General features: G+C 39.5%; 1 long non-coding RNA gene across 3 annotated transcripts in view; it reads left to right on the plus strand.

Moving 5' to 3' along the window:
- The window catches only part of LOC111094289, a 40,635-nt gene that overhangs the window by 12,732 nt on the left and 8,507 nt on the right, over positions 1-19,396 (plus strand). Inside the window, exons 2-3 of one of the 3 annotated variants that reach the window (XR_005384510.1) lie at positions 2,513-2,763; positions 15,143-15,925. This is a non-coding gene — a long non-coding RNA (uncharacterized LOC111094289). Of the gene's footprint in view, positions 1-2,512; positions 2,764-4,308; positions 4,421-15,142; positions 15,926-19,396 lie in introns of those variants that run through there. The other 2 variants (XR_005384511.1, XR_005384512.1) reach the window with 2 other exon arrangements.

The raw sequence follows: 19,396 nt of genomic DNA on the forward strand, positions 1-19,396 counted from the left end.
GACTCACTCTGTAGCCTGGGCAATAGGAGAGTGAGTCAGTCCTGATTAGGACTGGCTGGAGTAACAGAGACACTTTGACATTGTGCCTGGTGTGCTAACAAGACCCCAGCCTGGAATCAGTCAGGAGACCTGTGCTTTTGGCCCTTGGTCAAGGCACTTGTTGTTTGGGGACTTGGAATGTTGTATCTGTCAAGCGGGGGTTTGAACCAGGTGATATCCAAAGTCCTTTTCAGCTTTAGTATCCTATTCCACAGGCCAAGATGTCTTATATCTTAGGCCACATTGCAGTTACTATTGATCTTACTGTTGTTTTGTAAAGAATATGCAAAGAACTAGAGAACCAGCGAGAGCTTGGAGAAGAAAATAATAGTGTCTTTTCATTTTTAAAGAGAAAATGGTGACCTTGTCAACCATAAATGACAAGCTTCATAAACAACCTTAATAGACGGATGACAGACTAGGATAAGAATTTGCAATGCTTAAAACTGCCTCTAAAAAAAGTGACATTGGATTATTACATAAAATATACAAAGAACTCTTGCAAATTGACCAGAAAGAGGCAGGAAAACTCAAAGAAAAATGTACAAAGGATATGAAGAAGCAAATCACTGGAGAGGAAGTTCAAATGGTGAATTGGTATCAGAAGGGGCAATTGGAACAACAGAGACCACTTCAGACATATTAGAATGTCACGACTGGAAAGCTGGGTAATGCCAGGTGTTTACAAGGATATGGGGGTGATGGGAACTCTTTGATTATTGGAAGAAGTGTAAAGAGTATGATCATTTCAGAAAGCAATCTGACAATCTTAATGAAATTAAAGTGAAGATGACAAGTTAGCCAGGAAGGCAGGGAACACCTGAGGTTTGGCCATAATTTACCAATAGTGCCCCCTTCACTTCCCAAAATGTTCCTCTTAGGGAAGACAATAAATTATATAATCATCCTACTTCTGCAAACCCACTTCTGAACAAATCCCCGAGATATTATCGCAAAGGGATCATGCACAAAAATGTCTTTTTAGCACTGCTTGTGGCAATTGGGAGTTGGAATTCTCATGGGTGCCCTTCATAGGACAGTAAATAAGTAAGTGGGGTGGTTGTACTCTGTGGAAAACTATGCAACAAATAGAGGCAATATGATCAGTGTTTAGATATGTAATATTTTGAAATGCAATATAGATACATTTTAAAAGCAAAATTATGAGTGAAAAAGTAAGAAAAATGAGATTTGAAGTATAATGCCATCTGTCCAAATTTAAAAAACAAATTCAAATTTGTTAAATACAAAATAATGCCGAATGTACAAAGATACACATATCAACAACATCAGAATGCCTATGTGGAGGCGAAAGGAATGGTGATTAGGATTCTGGGGTAAGGAAGAGAAAATAATGAAATAAGAGAAGGGTCTTGTGGGATTAATGCAACAGACAATGTGTTATCAAGTGAGGTGTAGGATTTTATAGGCCTCTGCCCTTCAGGTCAAGAATGAAGAATAAGACCATAATTTTAATTTGTCTCTGGGAATGTCCTTCAAATCAAGTGACTGTTAGCAGGAATGATTGTTAGCAGAAAGCAACAGTTAAGAGACAGGAAGGCTTTTGAGTCTGTCCTATATAATCTGTTCACCATGGTGATGGAAACCTTGGTCTGGATAACTCCACCACCTAATAATCTCCTGACTGACAGTGGAGCCTCTGGCATTGTCATCAATGAGCGACTTAGATTTTACAGCAAGAGGTATAGTAAGTGGCATTTGCAAGGTACGTACTTGTAACTCGCTCCTACAACTTTTAATGGTTCTCTGTATAACAGGAAGTCTAAAGGCCTAAGTTTACAATAAAGACCCTCTAGCGTGTAAAATCAAACTACCTCTCCTGTTTTTAAAGAAAAATATGGAACTAACATCGATCCTTCACTCCCCTGAAAGTCCTTTTGCCTCCATCATTGCTTACCCTGGGTATCCCACCAGATATGTCCTTCCATTTCTCTTCTTCTCTAAGTCTTTTCCACTTTCAGGACTAGTTTTGAGGCACAGCTCTTCTATGGGGCCGTCTTCTCTCATCTCAGACCCAAGTGACCTTGACTTTCTCCTTCATACAGTTGTTAGAGTGCATGCTGCTTGGAATCATAAATATCTTTTTATACAGGTGCTTTCTCTGCAGGAACTATGTTATGTACTCTCAACTCTCATGAATATAGACATACCTCATTTTATTGTGCTTCCCAGACATTGCATGTTTTTAATAAATTGAAAGTTTGTGAGGACCCTGCATTGAGCAAGTCCACGGGTGCCATTTTTCCAACAGCATTTGCTCACTTCATGTCTCTGTGTCACATGTTGGTAATTCCCACAACATTTCAGACTCCTTTCACTATTATTATGTTTGTTGGGGTGATCTGTGATCAGGATAAGGTAGTGTACTTACTAGATAAATGTTGTGAGTGTTCTGATTGCTCTATCAACCAACCACTCCCATCTCTTTTTCTTCTCTTTGGGCCTCCTTGAGATACAACAACATGAAATTAGGCCAATCCTACAATTGCTTCTGAGTGTTCAAGTGAAATGAAGAGTCAGTTGTGGTGGCAAACTTCACTGTTGTCTTCGTTTGAGAAATTGCCACAGCCACCCTCACCTTCAGCAGCCATCACCCTGATCAGTGAGCAGCCTTCAACATCCAGGCGAGACCCTCCACCACCAAGAAAGATTAGAAGTTGCTGAAAACAAAGATAGCCCTTTCAGTAATATTCTTAAATTATAGTATGTACATTGTTTCTTTTTTAGTTATAATGCTATTGCTCACTTGATAAGACTACAGTAGTATAGTGTAAACATAACTTCTATATGCACTGGGAAACCAAAAAATTCATTTGACTCACTTTATTGCAATATTTACCTTATTGTGGTGGTCTGGAACTGAACCCCCAATATATCTGAGGATTGCCTGTGGTCCTAAATCTTTTATAAAGTATTATCAAATAACACTTATTGACTCTCTGCCTGGATACTGAAGAAGGATACAGTAATCCCTGGATATTGTCCCTAACTTCTATAAAGAGCTTATAGTCCATTGGAAAAGTATGTCAATCCCCTGAGAGAATTAGAAAGTGCAAGATGACAGGAGGCACCCTAGGGGATGGGCTGGAATTGGGAGAAGTGATGCCTGGGACTGGTGTGAATCATAGCAACCTTCAATCTAAAAGCAGAACTTAACCTTTTCTGTATTCTGTTTTTAATTCAGGCCTGGCATGTTAGGTCAGGGCACAGGAGAGTTAGATATATAGTAATGTTTCAGCAAGGTCTGCTGCTGATGTGTGATTATAGGATCATGAAGTCATTTCCCTACTAGGAAGCCAATGCTCATCTTTTCTGTCTGGTGTATTTGAGGGCAAAAATAATTATTGAACAAATCTGAATTTTGCAGGGGGAAATATTAACTGATGACTGAAAACAAGGAGTGGTGTCCTTAGCTAGTTCCTGAGTACAGCTCTGATCCTCATGGCAGCCAAACTTGTCAGTGGGTTGTGTTGCTGTTTGAGATAGGAAGGCATTGAGTCATAGAATACCCACCAAAGAATGGGCTAAATAATAATGATATTTAATGATCTCACACATAAAGATGTTTAGAATAGGGTGATGCCATGAATGATTTAATGATAATCATATTATTGAGGACCCAGGATCCTCCACCACTTCTATCTGCAATCCTTAGTGTATTTTCTCTTCATCCTCAAATGGATTGCATCTTGGACATAAGATGGTCACCATACTTCTAGACTGCACACCTTAGCAGAGCTGTGCTCAAAGGCGGGGTGGTACGAAAGCTTCTTTCCAAGATCACTCTTTGTCAAAGAAGGACATATTTCCCATGAGTTCCTGGCAGACTTCCCAGTACATATTATTGTTCAGAATTGGGCCATAGCCATGATGAACCACAAAGAAATATTGGGCTGGTTTAGCACTCTTATAGGAGATAAGCTTTGCTAGCATGGAAGAAAGGGGAAGGGATTGGTGGTAGTTAAGGCAACCAAGAGGTTTTCACAGGCCACAGACATATTGGGTATTCAAGAAACTTTGAGCCTTTTCTATAATTTCATACCTCTATCATGTGGAATAAAATCATATTCATGGGCAGCAGGTTCTCACAACTCCCAGACCTGGTGTCACACCTTCTTTCCTTGCTGGATCGTAGGGAATTTTCTCTCATTTAATTTACTTTATTTCACCCATTATTTGTCTAACTCATCATTCATCATATACTTATTGAGCATTCAGCAGATGTTCTTAAAATTTTTTATGCCACAGGCTCCTTCAGCAGCCAGATGAAGCCTACAGATGCCTTCTCAGAGTAATGTTTTAAAAATCATTCCAAAAAGAAGACAGAATTACAAAGGAAAACAATTAAATTGAAATGCAGTATACCTGTGGACCCTGTGGCCAGAGTCTGTGCTAGTGCTGGCATATAAAATATTTATAATTATAAAATATATAAATAATATAAAATAATAGCCAGCTAGTGCTGGTATATAAAACCCACCAGGGACATTATGTTCATGGAGTTTAGAGCCCAGTGGAGGTGACAGCCAAGCAAAAGGCAATTTAAAGCTCTGATAGGAGAGGTATAAGGTGCCATGGGAACACACACAGTTCAATTTAAAGCTCTGATAGGAGAGGTATAAGGTGCCATGGGAACACACCCAGTTCAACCTGGGATGGGGTTGGAGGAAAAAAAAAAAAAAAAGATTCCTGGCTATCTAAGAAGAGAATCAAAGTGATTAACAAGGAAAGAGGTAGTGGGAAGACAATTCTAGTGAGAAAGAAAAGTAAGTGCGAAGATGTATAGATGAGAGAGATTATGGGGGTTTTGGAGAATAGTTACTAATTCACTATTTCTGGAACATAGAGGTCAAAGGGGGTAGACAGTTCTGGGGAACTGGATAGAGATGAGCTCATGACAAAACACTCCTAAAAGAGTCTGACGCTGTGCTGAAATCCACTCTGAATGAGTTTATTATATGAGGCAACTTTGCCCAGTAGAGACATGTGACCAGACTATAGTGACCTTGTTGGGTTTTTGCTCACTGTAGAATCTGCAGGACTCAGCACAGTGCTGTATTAAATGAGGGCGAAATTAAACTCCAGGCCTTTGGGTTGCTGATTCCTAAAGCAGCATGTTACAGGACATTCTGTGAGGGCCCCCAGTGCCCTGAGAACACGCTCTGTCAGCCCCTGAAGCAGAGTCGTCTACAACTCTCATCCTTCTCCACTACCATGTTCCTAGCCAACCGTCACAGCTGTAGATGCGGATGGGGCCAGAGTAGCAAGGGCTCATACAGGATAAGTGGGAAACTGAGGGTGAACATTTGCTCCATAGTCAGGGCCGCCACACATCCAGGCTCTCACCTCACTCTATCACCCAGGCTCTTACAGTGCCTTCCAATGGCTGCTCCCTTGGACCAGCCCTTGGTCCTCTTATTCCCTATAAAGATATCAAAGCTACCATCTAAATTTCTAGGATGACCTTGACCCCTCCACCAACAAGTCCCACCAGCAAACCCAAGAGTTCACAATAATGTGGCTTGTGATGTACCTTACACATTATTCTACATCTGTCTCCTAATGCTCAAAAATGCAATAAGGATGAATAGAGCATCAAATGGGAAACACAGGACCTGGATATTTCCTGAAAAGAGGTAATGACTAGCCGGACTCTATAGCTGGAAGGGAACTCAGAATATAACTAGTACAACTCTTTCTCCTCACTGAGGCCCAAGTTATAGTTGCAGTGATACAGATGAACTTGATCATGTCAACTGTGGCCCTGATTAAGGTTGTAGAAGTTAAGTTGTCTAACCTCTTGGAACTTAGCATCTTCATTTCTAAGATGAATGGTTGAAAGTCTTGGCTAAATAACTTCTGTGATTTTGAATCATCAAAATTCTCTCCCTGTACATGAGTCTGATTCTTACTAAAAATGTATTCTTCTCATTTATTTCAAAGGTGGATTGACATAGAGCTGAAAGTTAAAAACTCACCTACTTTTTGTCACATAGGCACTATTTTTTTATAATTACCCTATTATCCATGAGTCAGTTTGCCACAGAAATCTCAGACAATGTGAGTGAATTATTCACACTTCATAGTAGAAACATAGTAGCTTTTCACTTCCCACGTCATTTAAAATATCTCCTAGATTCTATCATTCTAAAAAATCTTATGAACATGCACTTTTTTTTTTTCTGTTTTGGAGTGTGCTTGAGAACTGTGTACTATGTACAGTGTGAGAGAAATTAACTGAACTGGGTAAAATTCACATAACTTGGCATTCTCTGTCCTAGGAGATAAGAAATGGCATTCTTTTTTTTAAAAAAAAAAATTTAAATCCAATTTACCAACATATAGTATAACACCCAGTGCTCATCCCATTAAGTACCCTCCTTAGTGCCCATCACCCAGTAACCCCATATCCCCTCCCTCCTCTCCTTCTGCAACTCTGGTTCCCAGAGTTAGGACTCTCATTATTTGTCTTCCTCTCTAATTTTTCCCTACTCAGTTTCCCTTCTTTCCCTGTAGTTCCTTTCACTAAGGAAATGGATGGCATTCTTAATGATGGAAAGATCCTGATGTCAGCCTCTTGATTTAGTTCTATTGGAGCCTTAGCTCATCACTTAACTTCACTGAGTCTGATCTTTCATTAGTAAAATGAGAGATAACCTATCTGACAACCAGATAAAGAGGAATAAAGTTTGCAAAGCACTTAAGCCATCTACAGGATGATTTGAAGAGAAAAAGATAATAATCCAACTTGGATTTTTCTTTGATGACATGGCAGATTGTCCTGGTGGCATAATTTATAGGCCCCTTTCTTTGTCCACAAAGGGTTCTCAGGACCTGGAACAGCGTTTCCCTGAAACTACTAATTTTTGGCTCATACCAGGCATTGACCGTGAACTAGATTTTATTTTATTTTATTTATTTATTTATTTTTTTTTCGTGAACTAGATTTTAAATACAAAAATCAAGTGGGACCAGATCAGACCACCAAAGTTCTCCTTTTCATTTTCCTTCTGATAAATGCCACAGTACACAAACATTGAAAAAAGAAAAACATGAAGAAGGTATCTGTAAAGCAAACTAACATTTTGAAAACTTTGCCCAAGAATTTTTGTAGATGAATACTGAATGCAAGCAAGGTGAGCTCTTCCAGTTTATAAAATATCAATGAGAAACTATATACCAAGATTACACCAAAAGGGATCTTACAGAGAAAGTCAAGCACATAAGTATGGGTTTCCAAAATATAAAGGTCATTGAGTACAATAGTGCAAAAATTCTAGAAGTTTCTCATTAAGTGTTTTGACTGTAGAATTTGTCTTTGCCTGAAGCAAGAGACCCAGCTGTTTTACAATAGGGTCTTTTGCCTCCTAGCAACACAGCAGACAATGTGTGCCTTAAACAGCAAGTCTGTTTTTGAGGACCACATCTCTTGGTTGTCTATGGTTTTAATAAAATATTTTCTGAAGTTATTAATTAATGTTGCACAGCATTTATTACTTTGATTGTTTATTCAAAATTTCAACCAGTATTAAATTCTTATGGTTTTTATTTTTTGATGCATTAAATTTCATTGGAGTGAGGGACTTCCATTTTGAGATTTTAGTATTTAAAAAAAATCATTGGTTTTTAAACAGAAAGGTTTGATGGAATATTAAATTTGATGAATCATAATAAGTGTCTGTGTTTGTTAGCTTTTATAGACCACATTAAAGCATTCATTAATAAAGTCACACTACACTGCTTTGAGTAGGTCCTAAAAGGTTAACGACTTGATGCAGGCTGGTGTTCCTAAGGCTTACAGTTTGAGAGTGGCATGTGCAGAACTTGGTTCACTTTGAAACTGGAACACAAAGGAGAGATTCTATTTTCATCAAAGCAACTTCTCGGTCCTCTTTCTCTTTTCCTTTTCTTCTCCTTTACTCAATCGTCACCCAAGATCTTGCTCACTCAGGTGTATGTGGTATGAAGCCAGTGGCTTGGTAGCTGCAGGATGACCCTGGAGGGGCCGTGGTGTCACAGGAGAATGTCACCCTCCCTCCTGGCTGTTCCAATGGTGACCTTTGAGAGGGAGAAGCTGACTCAATTATGAATCACCCATTTTGGAACAGGAGCTGTTATTTGAGAAGTATATTTTTAACTGTTTGATTTTCTTTCCCTTGGAAAGTCTGTTTTGGAAGATGGGATATAGAAATATATGCGATGTTTAAACAAGAATCACTTATACAAACACTAATTACAAAATCACGTATCCAGAGGACACCGGATATGTATTTGTTGACTGACTGGATACCACAAGACTCAAGAGTCAGGGTCCCACATCCTCCAATTCTGTGGCTACGAGTCCTTGGAGTAATATTACATTTGAATTGTTTGCCCCAGAGAATTCCTGAGTCAAACTTTTATTTTCTATGTCAGAAACAGCATCAAATTAAACTAGATTGGAATTGTGAGGCTGCTTTAAAAAAAAAAAAAAAGCCAAAATGGTGCAATTCCTCGATATTAAATAAAAGCTCCATAGACACTTTGTTGAAGTGCCTGAAATCTGTGTCTTTTCCAGAGGAAACTTTCTTGGCAAAGTCACATATGTGTGCGGGTAAATTTTTCTTAAAAGGAGACTTTGTGCAGTGCCTTGATTCTGTTGGGAGTTGTTAGTAAAATAAATGACTCAAATTGGTTTTGTGTGGGAGACAAATCAAAGCATTTCCATGAGGTTGGAGGGCTGACCTGCAGTAGTTTAACCATTTCCTGAGCAAAGTAGAACCTGGTGGATTGGATGGATGATCGTTCCCATGTTAGTCATTGTGAAGAGAAAAATAACAGTTCATACAAAAGAGGCCACCAAGGGTTATATGGCTGCAATTGTTTCCAGGCTGAAACAACTTCGTATCTGTTTATTATTGTCAGTATCTTGTTATATTGTTCTTTCAGAATCAATAAAAGCTAAACTCTGACCATGATTTTACTACTAGACTCTCCTGGAAGGATGTGTAGTACTGAGAGTCAAGAATCCCAGAACAGGGAAGGAGATAGGGCTAATGATGAGTCAAAGTTAAATCCACTTTATTTAACAATCTTTTTCCAGAGAGGAAGTTGCTTCATTAATGTAAAACATATGGAAAGATTCTTGTCGTCATTGTTTTTTTAATGTATGAGGTACTTTTTTTCTTTAGAGGAAAAAAAGGAACAAACACATATATAGAGAGATTTTTTTTTTTATTTTTAAAAAAGGCTATTTTCAGAAGATTCATCACTCTCAACTTTTCCACATTTCTACAAAATCCTATTGTCAGCCATGGCCATGTGAGGTTCATTTTATCTTCCCTAATAGTAGTTTTTATATTTCATAGAAGTTAGTTTAAAACAAACTCAACTAACAAGCATAATCTTTTGTAGTTTTTCTTCGCAGGATCACATCATCCATTCACAACCATTTTAAGGCATGAGCATAATAGACACTATTCGAGTACCTAATGTATCTCAATGCCTGGTGTCCGCAGAAATAACCTTCCCCAGCTTTACAGTCCTGGGTTGAATCCATGGCCTGTGGTGCTTGGTAAATACTAAGCAACAAGCTCCTGGAATGGTAGAAGAGAGAAGATTTTGCCACTGTCCAAAGTGTAAATACTTCCACCATCCCTAATCTGAAGCTACCAAACCCGAGGTGGGAAGAGATATACACAGTTGACTCTGCCAACCAGTCATAACTTGGCTTCAGCACACTACCATAGACCCCTCCAAATTGCATGATTATGACTCTAGGATTATTTAGTAGATTGGAAAAGGAGAACTCCATTTGATGGATGGATGGATGGATGGATGGATGGATGGATGGATTTTTTTTTTACCCAAAAGCTCTGAAAACAATTTTATCTAAGGTCCAAGGTCTCAATATTTGCTGACCTTATTCAAGCACTGCAAGAAACCAGTGCCAATGCATTTCTTATTCTAGAAGCTCTTGGTTAATGTCACTTTGTTTAATAGAATGTTGTAGGGGGGAAAAATTCTCTACGTGAGTTACAATAGAATGGTGGATTATAATGTGTGATCTAGTCCTGTAATTTTTTAAAAAGTTTATTCTTTAAGATATGGTCTCATTATTGGAATCTGAATCTCTGTAGAATGAGGCAGCTTTGAAGGACTCAGAGTCAGTTAAAAAAATGGAGGAGGTCACTGAAATCTCTGGAGCTTTCACATGGAAACAAGGAAAATAAGGGTCCATCATATATATATATGGTTAATCATATCTCTAAGGTACTTTAAAGAAAATTATGTAGAGTAAGGCTTATCATTCGCAGCTGTTTAGGAGGAATGCCAGCAATGTAAGTAGGCCAGTTTTGAAGATAATGGATTTATGCCTTGCAGGAAGCCAAATGTGTGATCACTCAGACCAGAATCTGTTAAATATCATGTTGCCGTTTCTCCACTTTCTTCCCCATGTTAGGTCACATCTCAAATATGAGCATCACCCAGAGGTTGCCCAGGTGATCCTAGGCCATCCTGAGCATGCAGCTGTGCAGGGCTTGACCTTGAAGGACAGATGGCATCAAGGGGAATTCTTTTATACCTTGTATTGGCCAGGGCTCAGCTTCTGACATTTCTGTCTACAGACGACAAAAGGCTTTCATTGTAAGCTGCTTTCTGATGCGTGCTTAAAACCAAGTTGAACACATTAAAAGGGAGAAGAGGCAGAAATGTACTCGCTGTGCTCTGTGAAGAATTAAAAAAAAAAATTTTACGGAAGTCGATGAAAGGGAAATAGATTTTTTAAATCTTTATGCCTTCTTCCCCCAGAATTGGGCTTAATATTTATTTCAGGTTAATTATAATTCTCCATTCATTCCAATACACATTTATATTATGTTCCATATTATATTTCCTCTTAAAAATTGACATTTAAAATGTTTCACACAAATTATATTTAGCTGAGTTTGCTCTCTATTTCTGATCTGAATAATATCATGATTCTTGCAATCCCAAACCTTCCCTCAGTAAAATTTACTATCACCGGGGTATGGTATGCTTTCAAGGCTCCCCTCTAATTTTTTTCCTTTTTCAACTATAATGCTTTCTCAGACCTCCTTCTCTATAAAGTTACCAAGATTCTTTGAAGTATTATCTGATTTCAGAACTAAGGCTTAACCATTCCTCTTCAGGAGACTTTATATAACCCTCTATCCTTCTAATTTAGTACTTCAGTCCACCATGTACCAACTGTAGTCCTCTTGACCCAGCATTTTTCTGGAAAGTACAAGGCAAAATTTGTGAAATTCAGTTCTTGATCTGATTACACGGGGGCTACGTGCTTGAATGAAAAATAGTAGCAGCTACCATTTACTGAGTGGTTTTAGTGTCCCAGGCATTGTTTTAACTGTTCTACATGTATTCCTCCCTTAGTCTTCACCATGGCCTGGAGGAAATAGGTCATATTATTATTACCAGCCCCATTTTCCAGATGAGCACAGAGAAGTCATTGAACTTTTATAAGGTCGCAGGACACATCAGTAGCATCAGGGTGCTAGTTGAGGCACTCTAATTCAAGAGTCCACATTTTTATCCACTATGCCATGCTTCACAGAGCAGTCTTACAATCCATCTTGAAAGCTGTAATCGTGGCCGTGTGTGCGGTGGAAAGCATGCGCACTAAGGGCCAGGAGATGAACCTTTAATGCAATTTTGCCACTAATTAGTTGCATAAGCTTGGACAAGTCAGCCTTTCTGGAAAAAAGCTAGGCAGAAATCCATTACGTTAAGTCCTTTTATAAGCAGCTTATTTATTTTAAATAAATACTATGGCTCTCAGTGGGAGGCCATTTAAGCAGAGCCATTAAGACCAATATAGAATAGTTCCTGGGGTCAGACTGTGAGGTTGCCACAGGGTTCCATGCAGGACCTCCTGGATCGAGTCCCTTCTCTGCCTCTTATCAAATGTGAGATGGTGGCAAGTTTGTCACCCTACCGGAGCCTCCATTTCCTCAACTTTATTTTTTTTTTCATTTCTTCAGCTTTAAAATGCAAAATAAAAGGTGTCTACCTCAGAGGGTCATGGAGGGTAGATGAAGAGTGCGCTTAAAGCATTCAGTGTAATATTACATATGATTATATGGTCCTATGAAGTTACTATTATTATGCCCATTATATGGATGAATAAACAAATCCCTACAGAAGTTAATTAGTTTGTCCAAGGATATTTATATTGCAGGTGTTAGAGTCAGGATTCTAATCCAGGCAGCTGGGTATTTAACCAAACACCTTCTTTCTCCCAGGCCTAAGTGGCTACTCCATGTCTGATACTGTGTTATCTATACCTGAGCTAACGGGCCCGCCCCAGTCTGTCTTCTACCTTCCCACAGTTCAGCAGCCAGAGTTTAGCTTGTATCTCCAGAGGAGTTTTAGGCTCCTGCCCCAGCACTAGACCCACAGTCCCTTCTGATGGTCAGGGACTGCCTCTGTTCTCATTGGTCTCCCCTACCCCGTCACACAAACTGTATCACCAAGCATTGATCTCTTTTCTGGAAAACAAAGAGCATAAGCTGGAATCCTCTACCAATTTTTTTCCCTAAATGTCAAGTTCTACAGGTTTTAGGATGCATCCACCCTCCCAGGCCCAGCTTACTTCCCACATGCCCACATAGATAAACTTTTTTCCCCAAGAGCTAATTTCCAATTTAACACAAAATATTGAGATTTAAAGTTTCACAGATCATAACTACTGGTAGAAATGGATTTAAGATGTATTGAAATTTGCTTCCGTCATAGGTCAACTAAGAAAATTAAATGCTGTACCCAGGAAAATAGAACACAGACAGGTAGGAATAATGAGTGTCTTTAGGACACATGTTGGAGCACAAGAGAATTAGTATCCAGATTTCTTTATATGTTACAGGTGCATTTATTAAAAGCTCCAGAACTGTCTAACCTTGAACTACCATGTACCATCCATAGCGGGATACAAAGCCATTTGTGACTTTTAGTGGTTGCATCAGTTTCTCTGAAAATGCCTTTCCTTCTTTTTTTTTTTTTAAAGATTTTTTTTTATTTATTCATGAGAGATACAGAGAGCAAGAGAAGCAGAGACACAGGCAGAGGGAGAAGCAGGCTCCATGTAGGAAGCCCAACGTGGGACTCGATCCCGGGACTCCAGGATCATGCCCTGGGCCAAAGGCAGGCACTAAACCACTGAGACACCCAGGGATCCCCTGAAAATGCCTTTCCTTCTTAATTGATAGCTAAGATACTGAATTTTTCTGAATAGTAGAATTCCTATATTCTGATACTTGCTTGATTTCTCAAAGCCCCCCCAAAGGGCCTTAACACTAACTGATTCTAAAGGAGTTTGGTCTATTTGGGTTCCCCTTTGTTGAAGAACACTGGCAAGAAATGTTACCAGTTGGCACTTCTGTGTGGACAACTTCCACCCAGGAATCCGTGTAGTTTTGGGGTTTCACAATGATGCTGATCTGAGTCTCGGCTACTTGAAACATGACTCTTTTGTAAAATGCTCTTGATTCCTGATTATTCCCACTGTTACATCTTCTGCACAGAACTATTTGGAGCAAAAATTAAGAGCTGGTCTCTTTCTCTGTGTGGTGAGTCTGTGTCCACAGAAAAGCAGTACTCAGGTTTCCCCTCTTGGCCTATGCAATCTCTTTCTTAAAAAAAAAAAAAAAGATTTTATTTATTTATTTGTGAGAGAGAGAGAGAGAATGCATGAGTGAAGAGGAGAGGTAGGGGGGCAGGAGGAAGGGGGAAACAAGGAGCCTGATGCAGGGCTCCATCCCAGGATCCTAAGATCATGACCTGAGCCAAAGGCAGACACTTAACTGTCTGAGCCACCCAGACGCCCCTGCAGTCTATTTCTAACTAAAGCTCTCTTCTTAACTCATGTCATAGTGTGGTTCTGGAATCCTGCTCTTCTCTCTGTGCTGTGTGTCCTGAGGCTGGTGTGGGGAGCACCCAGAGAGGGCATCTTGAGCATCTGTTCTTCTTGATGAGCTGAAGATTCCCATCTTAACTGAGGTCTTCCAGTTTTTAAACCTCCACTTTAATGTGGTGATGCTTGATAATAATAGCAAAATAATAGGAGTTAGTAAGTAAATGTTAATCCGTGCTTCAAATACAAAAGCAGTTTCTTCTGCAATAGGTAATGTAAGAAAATGTACAATAATAGTATTTAATTTGCATCAGTAGGTGAGAGCACTGAATCCTTCATATGAAGTTAAATCTGATTTTTGTTTGTGACCAGCATGAATGCTGACCTCTGCCCTTTGAATGATCTTTCCGTCTCCCAGAAAGTTCATGAAAAGGTCATGGAGCTGCACCGACTTCCTCTGTGTGTGCATGGACGTGTCTTTGCTATTGATCTGGGAAAAGACCTTGCTTTGTCCATTCAGTGGTTTTGTTCACTTTATTTTTAATGGAAACCTGATTAGTGATTATAGAATTTTTCCACAGGAATTCACACCTGAGTAAGTGCAGAAAGCTAACCTCTTTTCAAGCTGGTTATTTAGTCTGTGTTTTACCTTGGCCATAACTCCCAATTAAATGTATTTCTTGAACTCCTAACAAAGCAAAATATGGCACTTACTGGTCACAGGTTCAAAGCAGGAGAGAGAGAGGGGAAAAATGGCTTAATAGCTGGAAATAAAAACACCAGTGAATTCTTCTTACAGATTCCTTCATGTCAAATTCATATCATGAGTGACTCTCAGTTTTCCCTTTAGATCATCTTGGCATGATCGAGGAGTAAAAATAAAAATGATTTCTAGTATATTCTTGAAGTGATTCCTTTTTTGATGCTGCCTGTCAACGTAAAAGGGGTAATGAATCTCTGGAAACCTGTTCTACTGACACCATCAGCAGCATAGGCACCGGTTTTCAAATCAGACTGCAGTAACTGGTAGAGTTGGAGGGTTTTAAATCTCCACTGGAAAACTATTGCCATTTACAAACAACAAGCATTGTACTGAAATGGTGAAAAATGCACTTGCGTCATATTTAGAATGATTGCGGAGGGGGATATAACAATACTTTTCAAGACTGTAAGCAATACGTATATTCATATCTTGTGCTATTTATCTTGTAGATATACAGCACTGGAAGTTCTCGGCTGCTGGCTGTTAGGTTAGCATTGAGAAGGAAAGATCCTGAGGTTTGTCACTGCTGTATATCACCGCAGCTGTGGCCTTTGATTACACTGGGGCACCACCAGTCATTAATAACAGGGAAAGCTTTTTGTCTGGCAAATGCATCGTCGTACAGTCCTTTCTTAACACCTAAGCATCTTGGTGTGGTAGCCAACGTAAATTAAAGATGAAGATTGTTTATTTTATAGCCACACTTGTAAAAATAGAGGTGGCCGTTCCGGAGCCATTCAAGAAAATGTATTTTTCCTTGTTTTAAACCTTGAAACGTTTTCATATTTTGCAATTTGCTCAAGGGAACCCAGTCATTAAGTCTCACTCGAACAAACACTATGAGCACAATGTAATTACAATTTTAATTTCATCACTGTCACACTCATTTGGCTACCAGAGAGAGGGTTACAAAATAAGCTATCATCCAAGACAACAATCGCTGCATTGACTTAAAGACCCAAGTGCATCCACGGTTGAAGATTTCTTGAAGAGCATGATGTGAATGGAATTTGCAAATAGAATGCTTTCCAACATAAGAAAAGAAAAAGAGAAAGAAAAGCCCAACATGGTCAGATTTGCTGCATATTAAATGAGTTGCTTTGGAAGGTTGATGCCACTAGCCATTTTCCAGAAGTTCTACTTTCCCCTCAAAAGTCACCCAAAGTTGTCCAATTGCTAGGGAATGTGATTCACATTAAACTAACACATAATAAATGGACTTATAAATTCCACCCTCTATGTTAAATGTTACAGCTTTTTATTTTATTTATTTATTTTTTTAAAATTTATTTATTTATTCATGAGAGACACAGGGAGAGAGAGAGAGAGAGGCAGAGACGCAGGCAGAGGGAGAAGCAGGCTCCATGCAGGGAGCCCGATGTGGGACTCGATCCCGGGACTCCAGGATCAGGCCCTGGGCCAGGGGCAGGCGCTAAACCGCTGAGCCACCCAGGCTGCCCTGTTACAGCTTTTTAAAGGTGAGTATAATCACACCATCAATTTCACTTCTAATACATTTCTATTGCCACTAGCATCCAGTAGGACCCACCATTTCTCGCATAAATGGTTACAATAGCCTTATCTGTGTTTTCTTTTTAAGATTTTATTTATTTTTTTAAATTTTTTTTTATTTATTTATGATAGTCACAGAGAGAGAGAGAGGGAGAGACATAGGCAGAGGGAGAAGCAGGCTCCATGCAGGGAGCCCGATGTGGGACTCGATCCCAGGACTCCAGGATCATGCCCTGAGCCAAAGGCAGGCGCTTAACCACTGAGCCATCCAGGCGTCCCTTATCTGTGGTTTTCTTAACTCCAGCCCATCTTCCCTTAATTCAGAGATATTCAAAGTATGAGATTTTTCACAAGCCACTAGTGGATGGTGACATCAATTTAGCATCCCCCCATCACCATTTAAAAAGAAGAAGAAAAGGAAAGACAACAGGATGGGATAAAGCATACTGCAGCACACTGCACAGAGTAGGGGTGACTACTGATGCTCTTTCCTCCAGTGGTGTGTGTGTGTGTGTGTGTGAATGTGCGTGAGCACCCATGCTCCTATTCTTATTGGTTCTAGACATAAAATGTATTTCTTCTATAGGTCCTGATGAAAAAAGTTATAAATCCTCTACTCTAATTCATGTTTTCCCAAAGTGTAAGATGCTTCCAAGCAATTTGGGCTCATAACATGGATCATGTGATTAGACAGTTACTGTCTTTTCTGTTCTTTGCCCAGTTTATCTAATTGGATCAAGAAAAAGTCTTATGTTGGTGCTAGTATATCCTTAACATCCATCTGACACTTGTTATTTTTTTCTTTTTTTTTGTTGTTGTTGTTATTTTTTTTCCAACTTAACATTTTCCACACTCACTGTAGGCAACTGCCAAAGCCTCAAAATACAAAGCTTTGCAGCACACAACGTCACTGTCAAGGACTACAGAGATATACTAACTACAAAAACAATTTTGTGGAAACAAGTGGGAGAGAACAGTAATTTGGGTGAGAGAAAGAGGGCACTGGAGGGTTTGGGATGGATATTTCAACATAAGCAAAGGTTCAGAGGTGTGTGAAAATATAGTCCATGTGAAAATCTCCTATCCCTTACCCCCCATGCCTTGAACTGTCTTTTTACCTCTGCCTTCTTTATTTCTACTTTTCCCACTTTATACTTGCAGCTTATTTAACTCCCTTGACTCTACTTTACCCATCTCTCTGCCCACTACAACTTTTCTGGGGGAGCATCCTAGCAAAGCTACTTTGAAAGCATTAAAAGCAAAATTAGAAGCCTTTAGAACTCAATACTTTTGGAAAATACCTAGATTGAATTTTGTAATACTGTTTTGTTAATATTCCTTCCATTTTATTCACTTTTAAGACAAATAACACTGACTTTCCACTTAAGCTTGTGATAATAATTTTGAGGAAAAAAAGGCAGCTAACATAAAAATATTAAGGAATTTAGAGTACAGGAGATTCATGGTTGGGGCAAAATGTTGTGATTGGCATATGCAAATCACTAAAGCTTTTACTGAAGGTGAGATTATGTTATTAATCAATTTTTAAAACTATTGCCAGAATAATCTTTCTAAAATACAAATTAAATCCCATCATTTCCTCTACCTAAAATCCCTCAGCACTGTTCTACTGTCCACAGGATCTGATGCCTGCCTCCTTTTCCAAACTCATTTCCTGCTACAACCCTACACACAACCAAGCCAAATAATTTGTCCCTCTATGTTTTTGTTCACTCTGCACGTTCCTTGGGAATGTTAGCCACCCCCTTTCCCTACCATCTAGAAGGTCTTTCTCACTCCTCGAGACTCAGCTCAACTACGAAGATTCTAGGCCCCTCCCAAGCAGCTGGCACTCTGTTCCCCATTATTCTTATTTATATCACTGGGATACCATTTATTACAGCGATCTCTAAGTCTTTTTTTTCTTTTTACATTTTTATTTACCATAATGCACAAAGTGCTTTATTCATCTTTGTCTCTTAAGCATCTAAGATAGTTCTTGGTGCATACACACAGTAAGCACACGCACAAAAATTGAGAATTAATAAATTCCTTATATGAAGATATACTTGGCCCAAAACCAGGGCCGGACATAATATAGGAGCCAATTACAAATTTTATATTTGCTGCATCAGCTCAGATAAAGTCAAAGAGGATTTGAGATGAGTGACAACAGTGATAACAATATTAACCAACATTTAGTAAGTCCTTCCCAAGTTCAGTCTTTATAACAATCCCTCAGGGTAGAAACTGAGGCTCAGTGAGGCTAAATAATTTGTCCAAGCCTAGCAGCTGTTGAGCAGTGGAAATGGGATCCAGAGCTAGGGCTATCCACCCCCAGAGCCTGTTCCTAGCCACCAAGCAGTATACCAAGGATGGATCAGTTGCCTTTCTATTCTCCAGGGAGAATGAGATTGGCATCAAGATGTGTTTGGTGAGAACAGTCTGGCATCTTTGCCTCAATCAGAGCTCTGTCTCCCAAGCCTCCCTAGCACTCTGCCTCTCTGGCTCCTGGTCTTGAAGTTGTTCCCCAAACTTGATTCTGGCTCATTGGCCTGACTGCTGGCTTCCCTCATAACTGCCTGGTTCACAAAAGCAGCATCAGGTCCTGTCTAGAGTAGGACTCTTTTGCTACACAGCTTGATTGTGCAACTCAGCTGTTTGACTGCAGGCAAGTAGTTTAACCTATTTGTCTCCTCAAGATTAAAAATGAGTTATTATCCTAAAAAGTGCAAAGAATCTTGCCTGGTACGCAGTAAATATTATGAGTGTTAATTAAACAAGGTAAAACCCTCTGGATCATGCCATTTCCTGCTGTAGGTAGACGTTTTCCTGCCACAAATTCCTCCATTGTTTTAAGTGCCTCTCGAGGCTTTCAGAACACCGGCTATCTTCTGATATGGTGCCATTTCTTTTATTCTCAGACAATCCTTGCTTTGGGGCGGGCACTGTGCTAAGTGCAACAGGACAGTATTTGAAAAATGCAATATTTGCCTTTAAGGAGCTTAAGATTGGTCAGAAAGCAAAACAAAACAATAGAAAGCACTGTCCCTGTCATGCAGTGTGCTGCGAGCCCCCAGTAGGGGCAGGAGAGCAAGTTTGGGCATGTGGGGTAGACAGATACTAAGTGACCATGGGAAGCCTGCAGACAGGCCCCTTCCTGGGAGAAGTCAGTAGTTTAATCTACCCAA

The sequence above is a fragment of the Canis lupus genome, chromosome 36 (genome assembly GCF_011100685.1).
Source record: "Canis lupus familiaris isolate Mischka breed German Shepherd chromosome 36, alternate assembly UU_Cfam_GSD_1.0, whole genome shotgun sequence".
NCBI classification, from domain to species: Eukaryota; Metazoa; Chordata; class Mammalia; order Carnivora; family Canidae; genus Canis; species Canis lupus.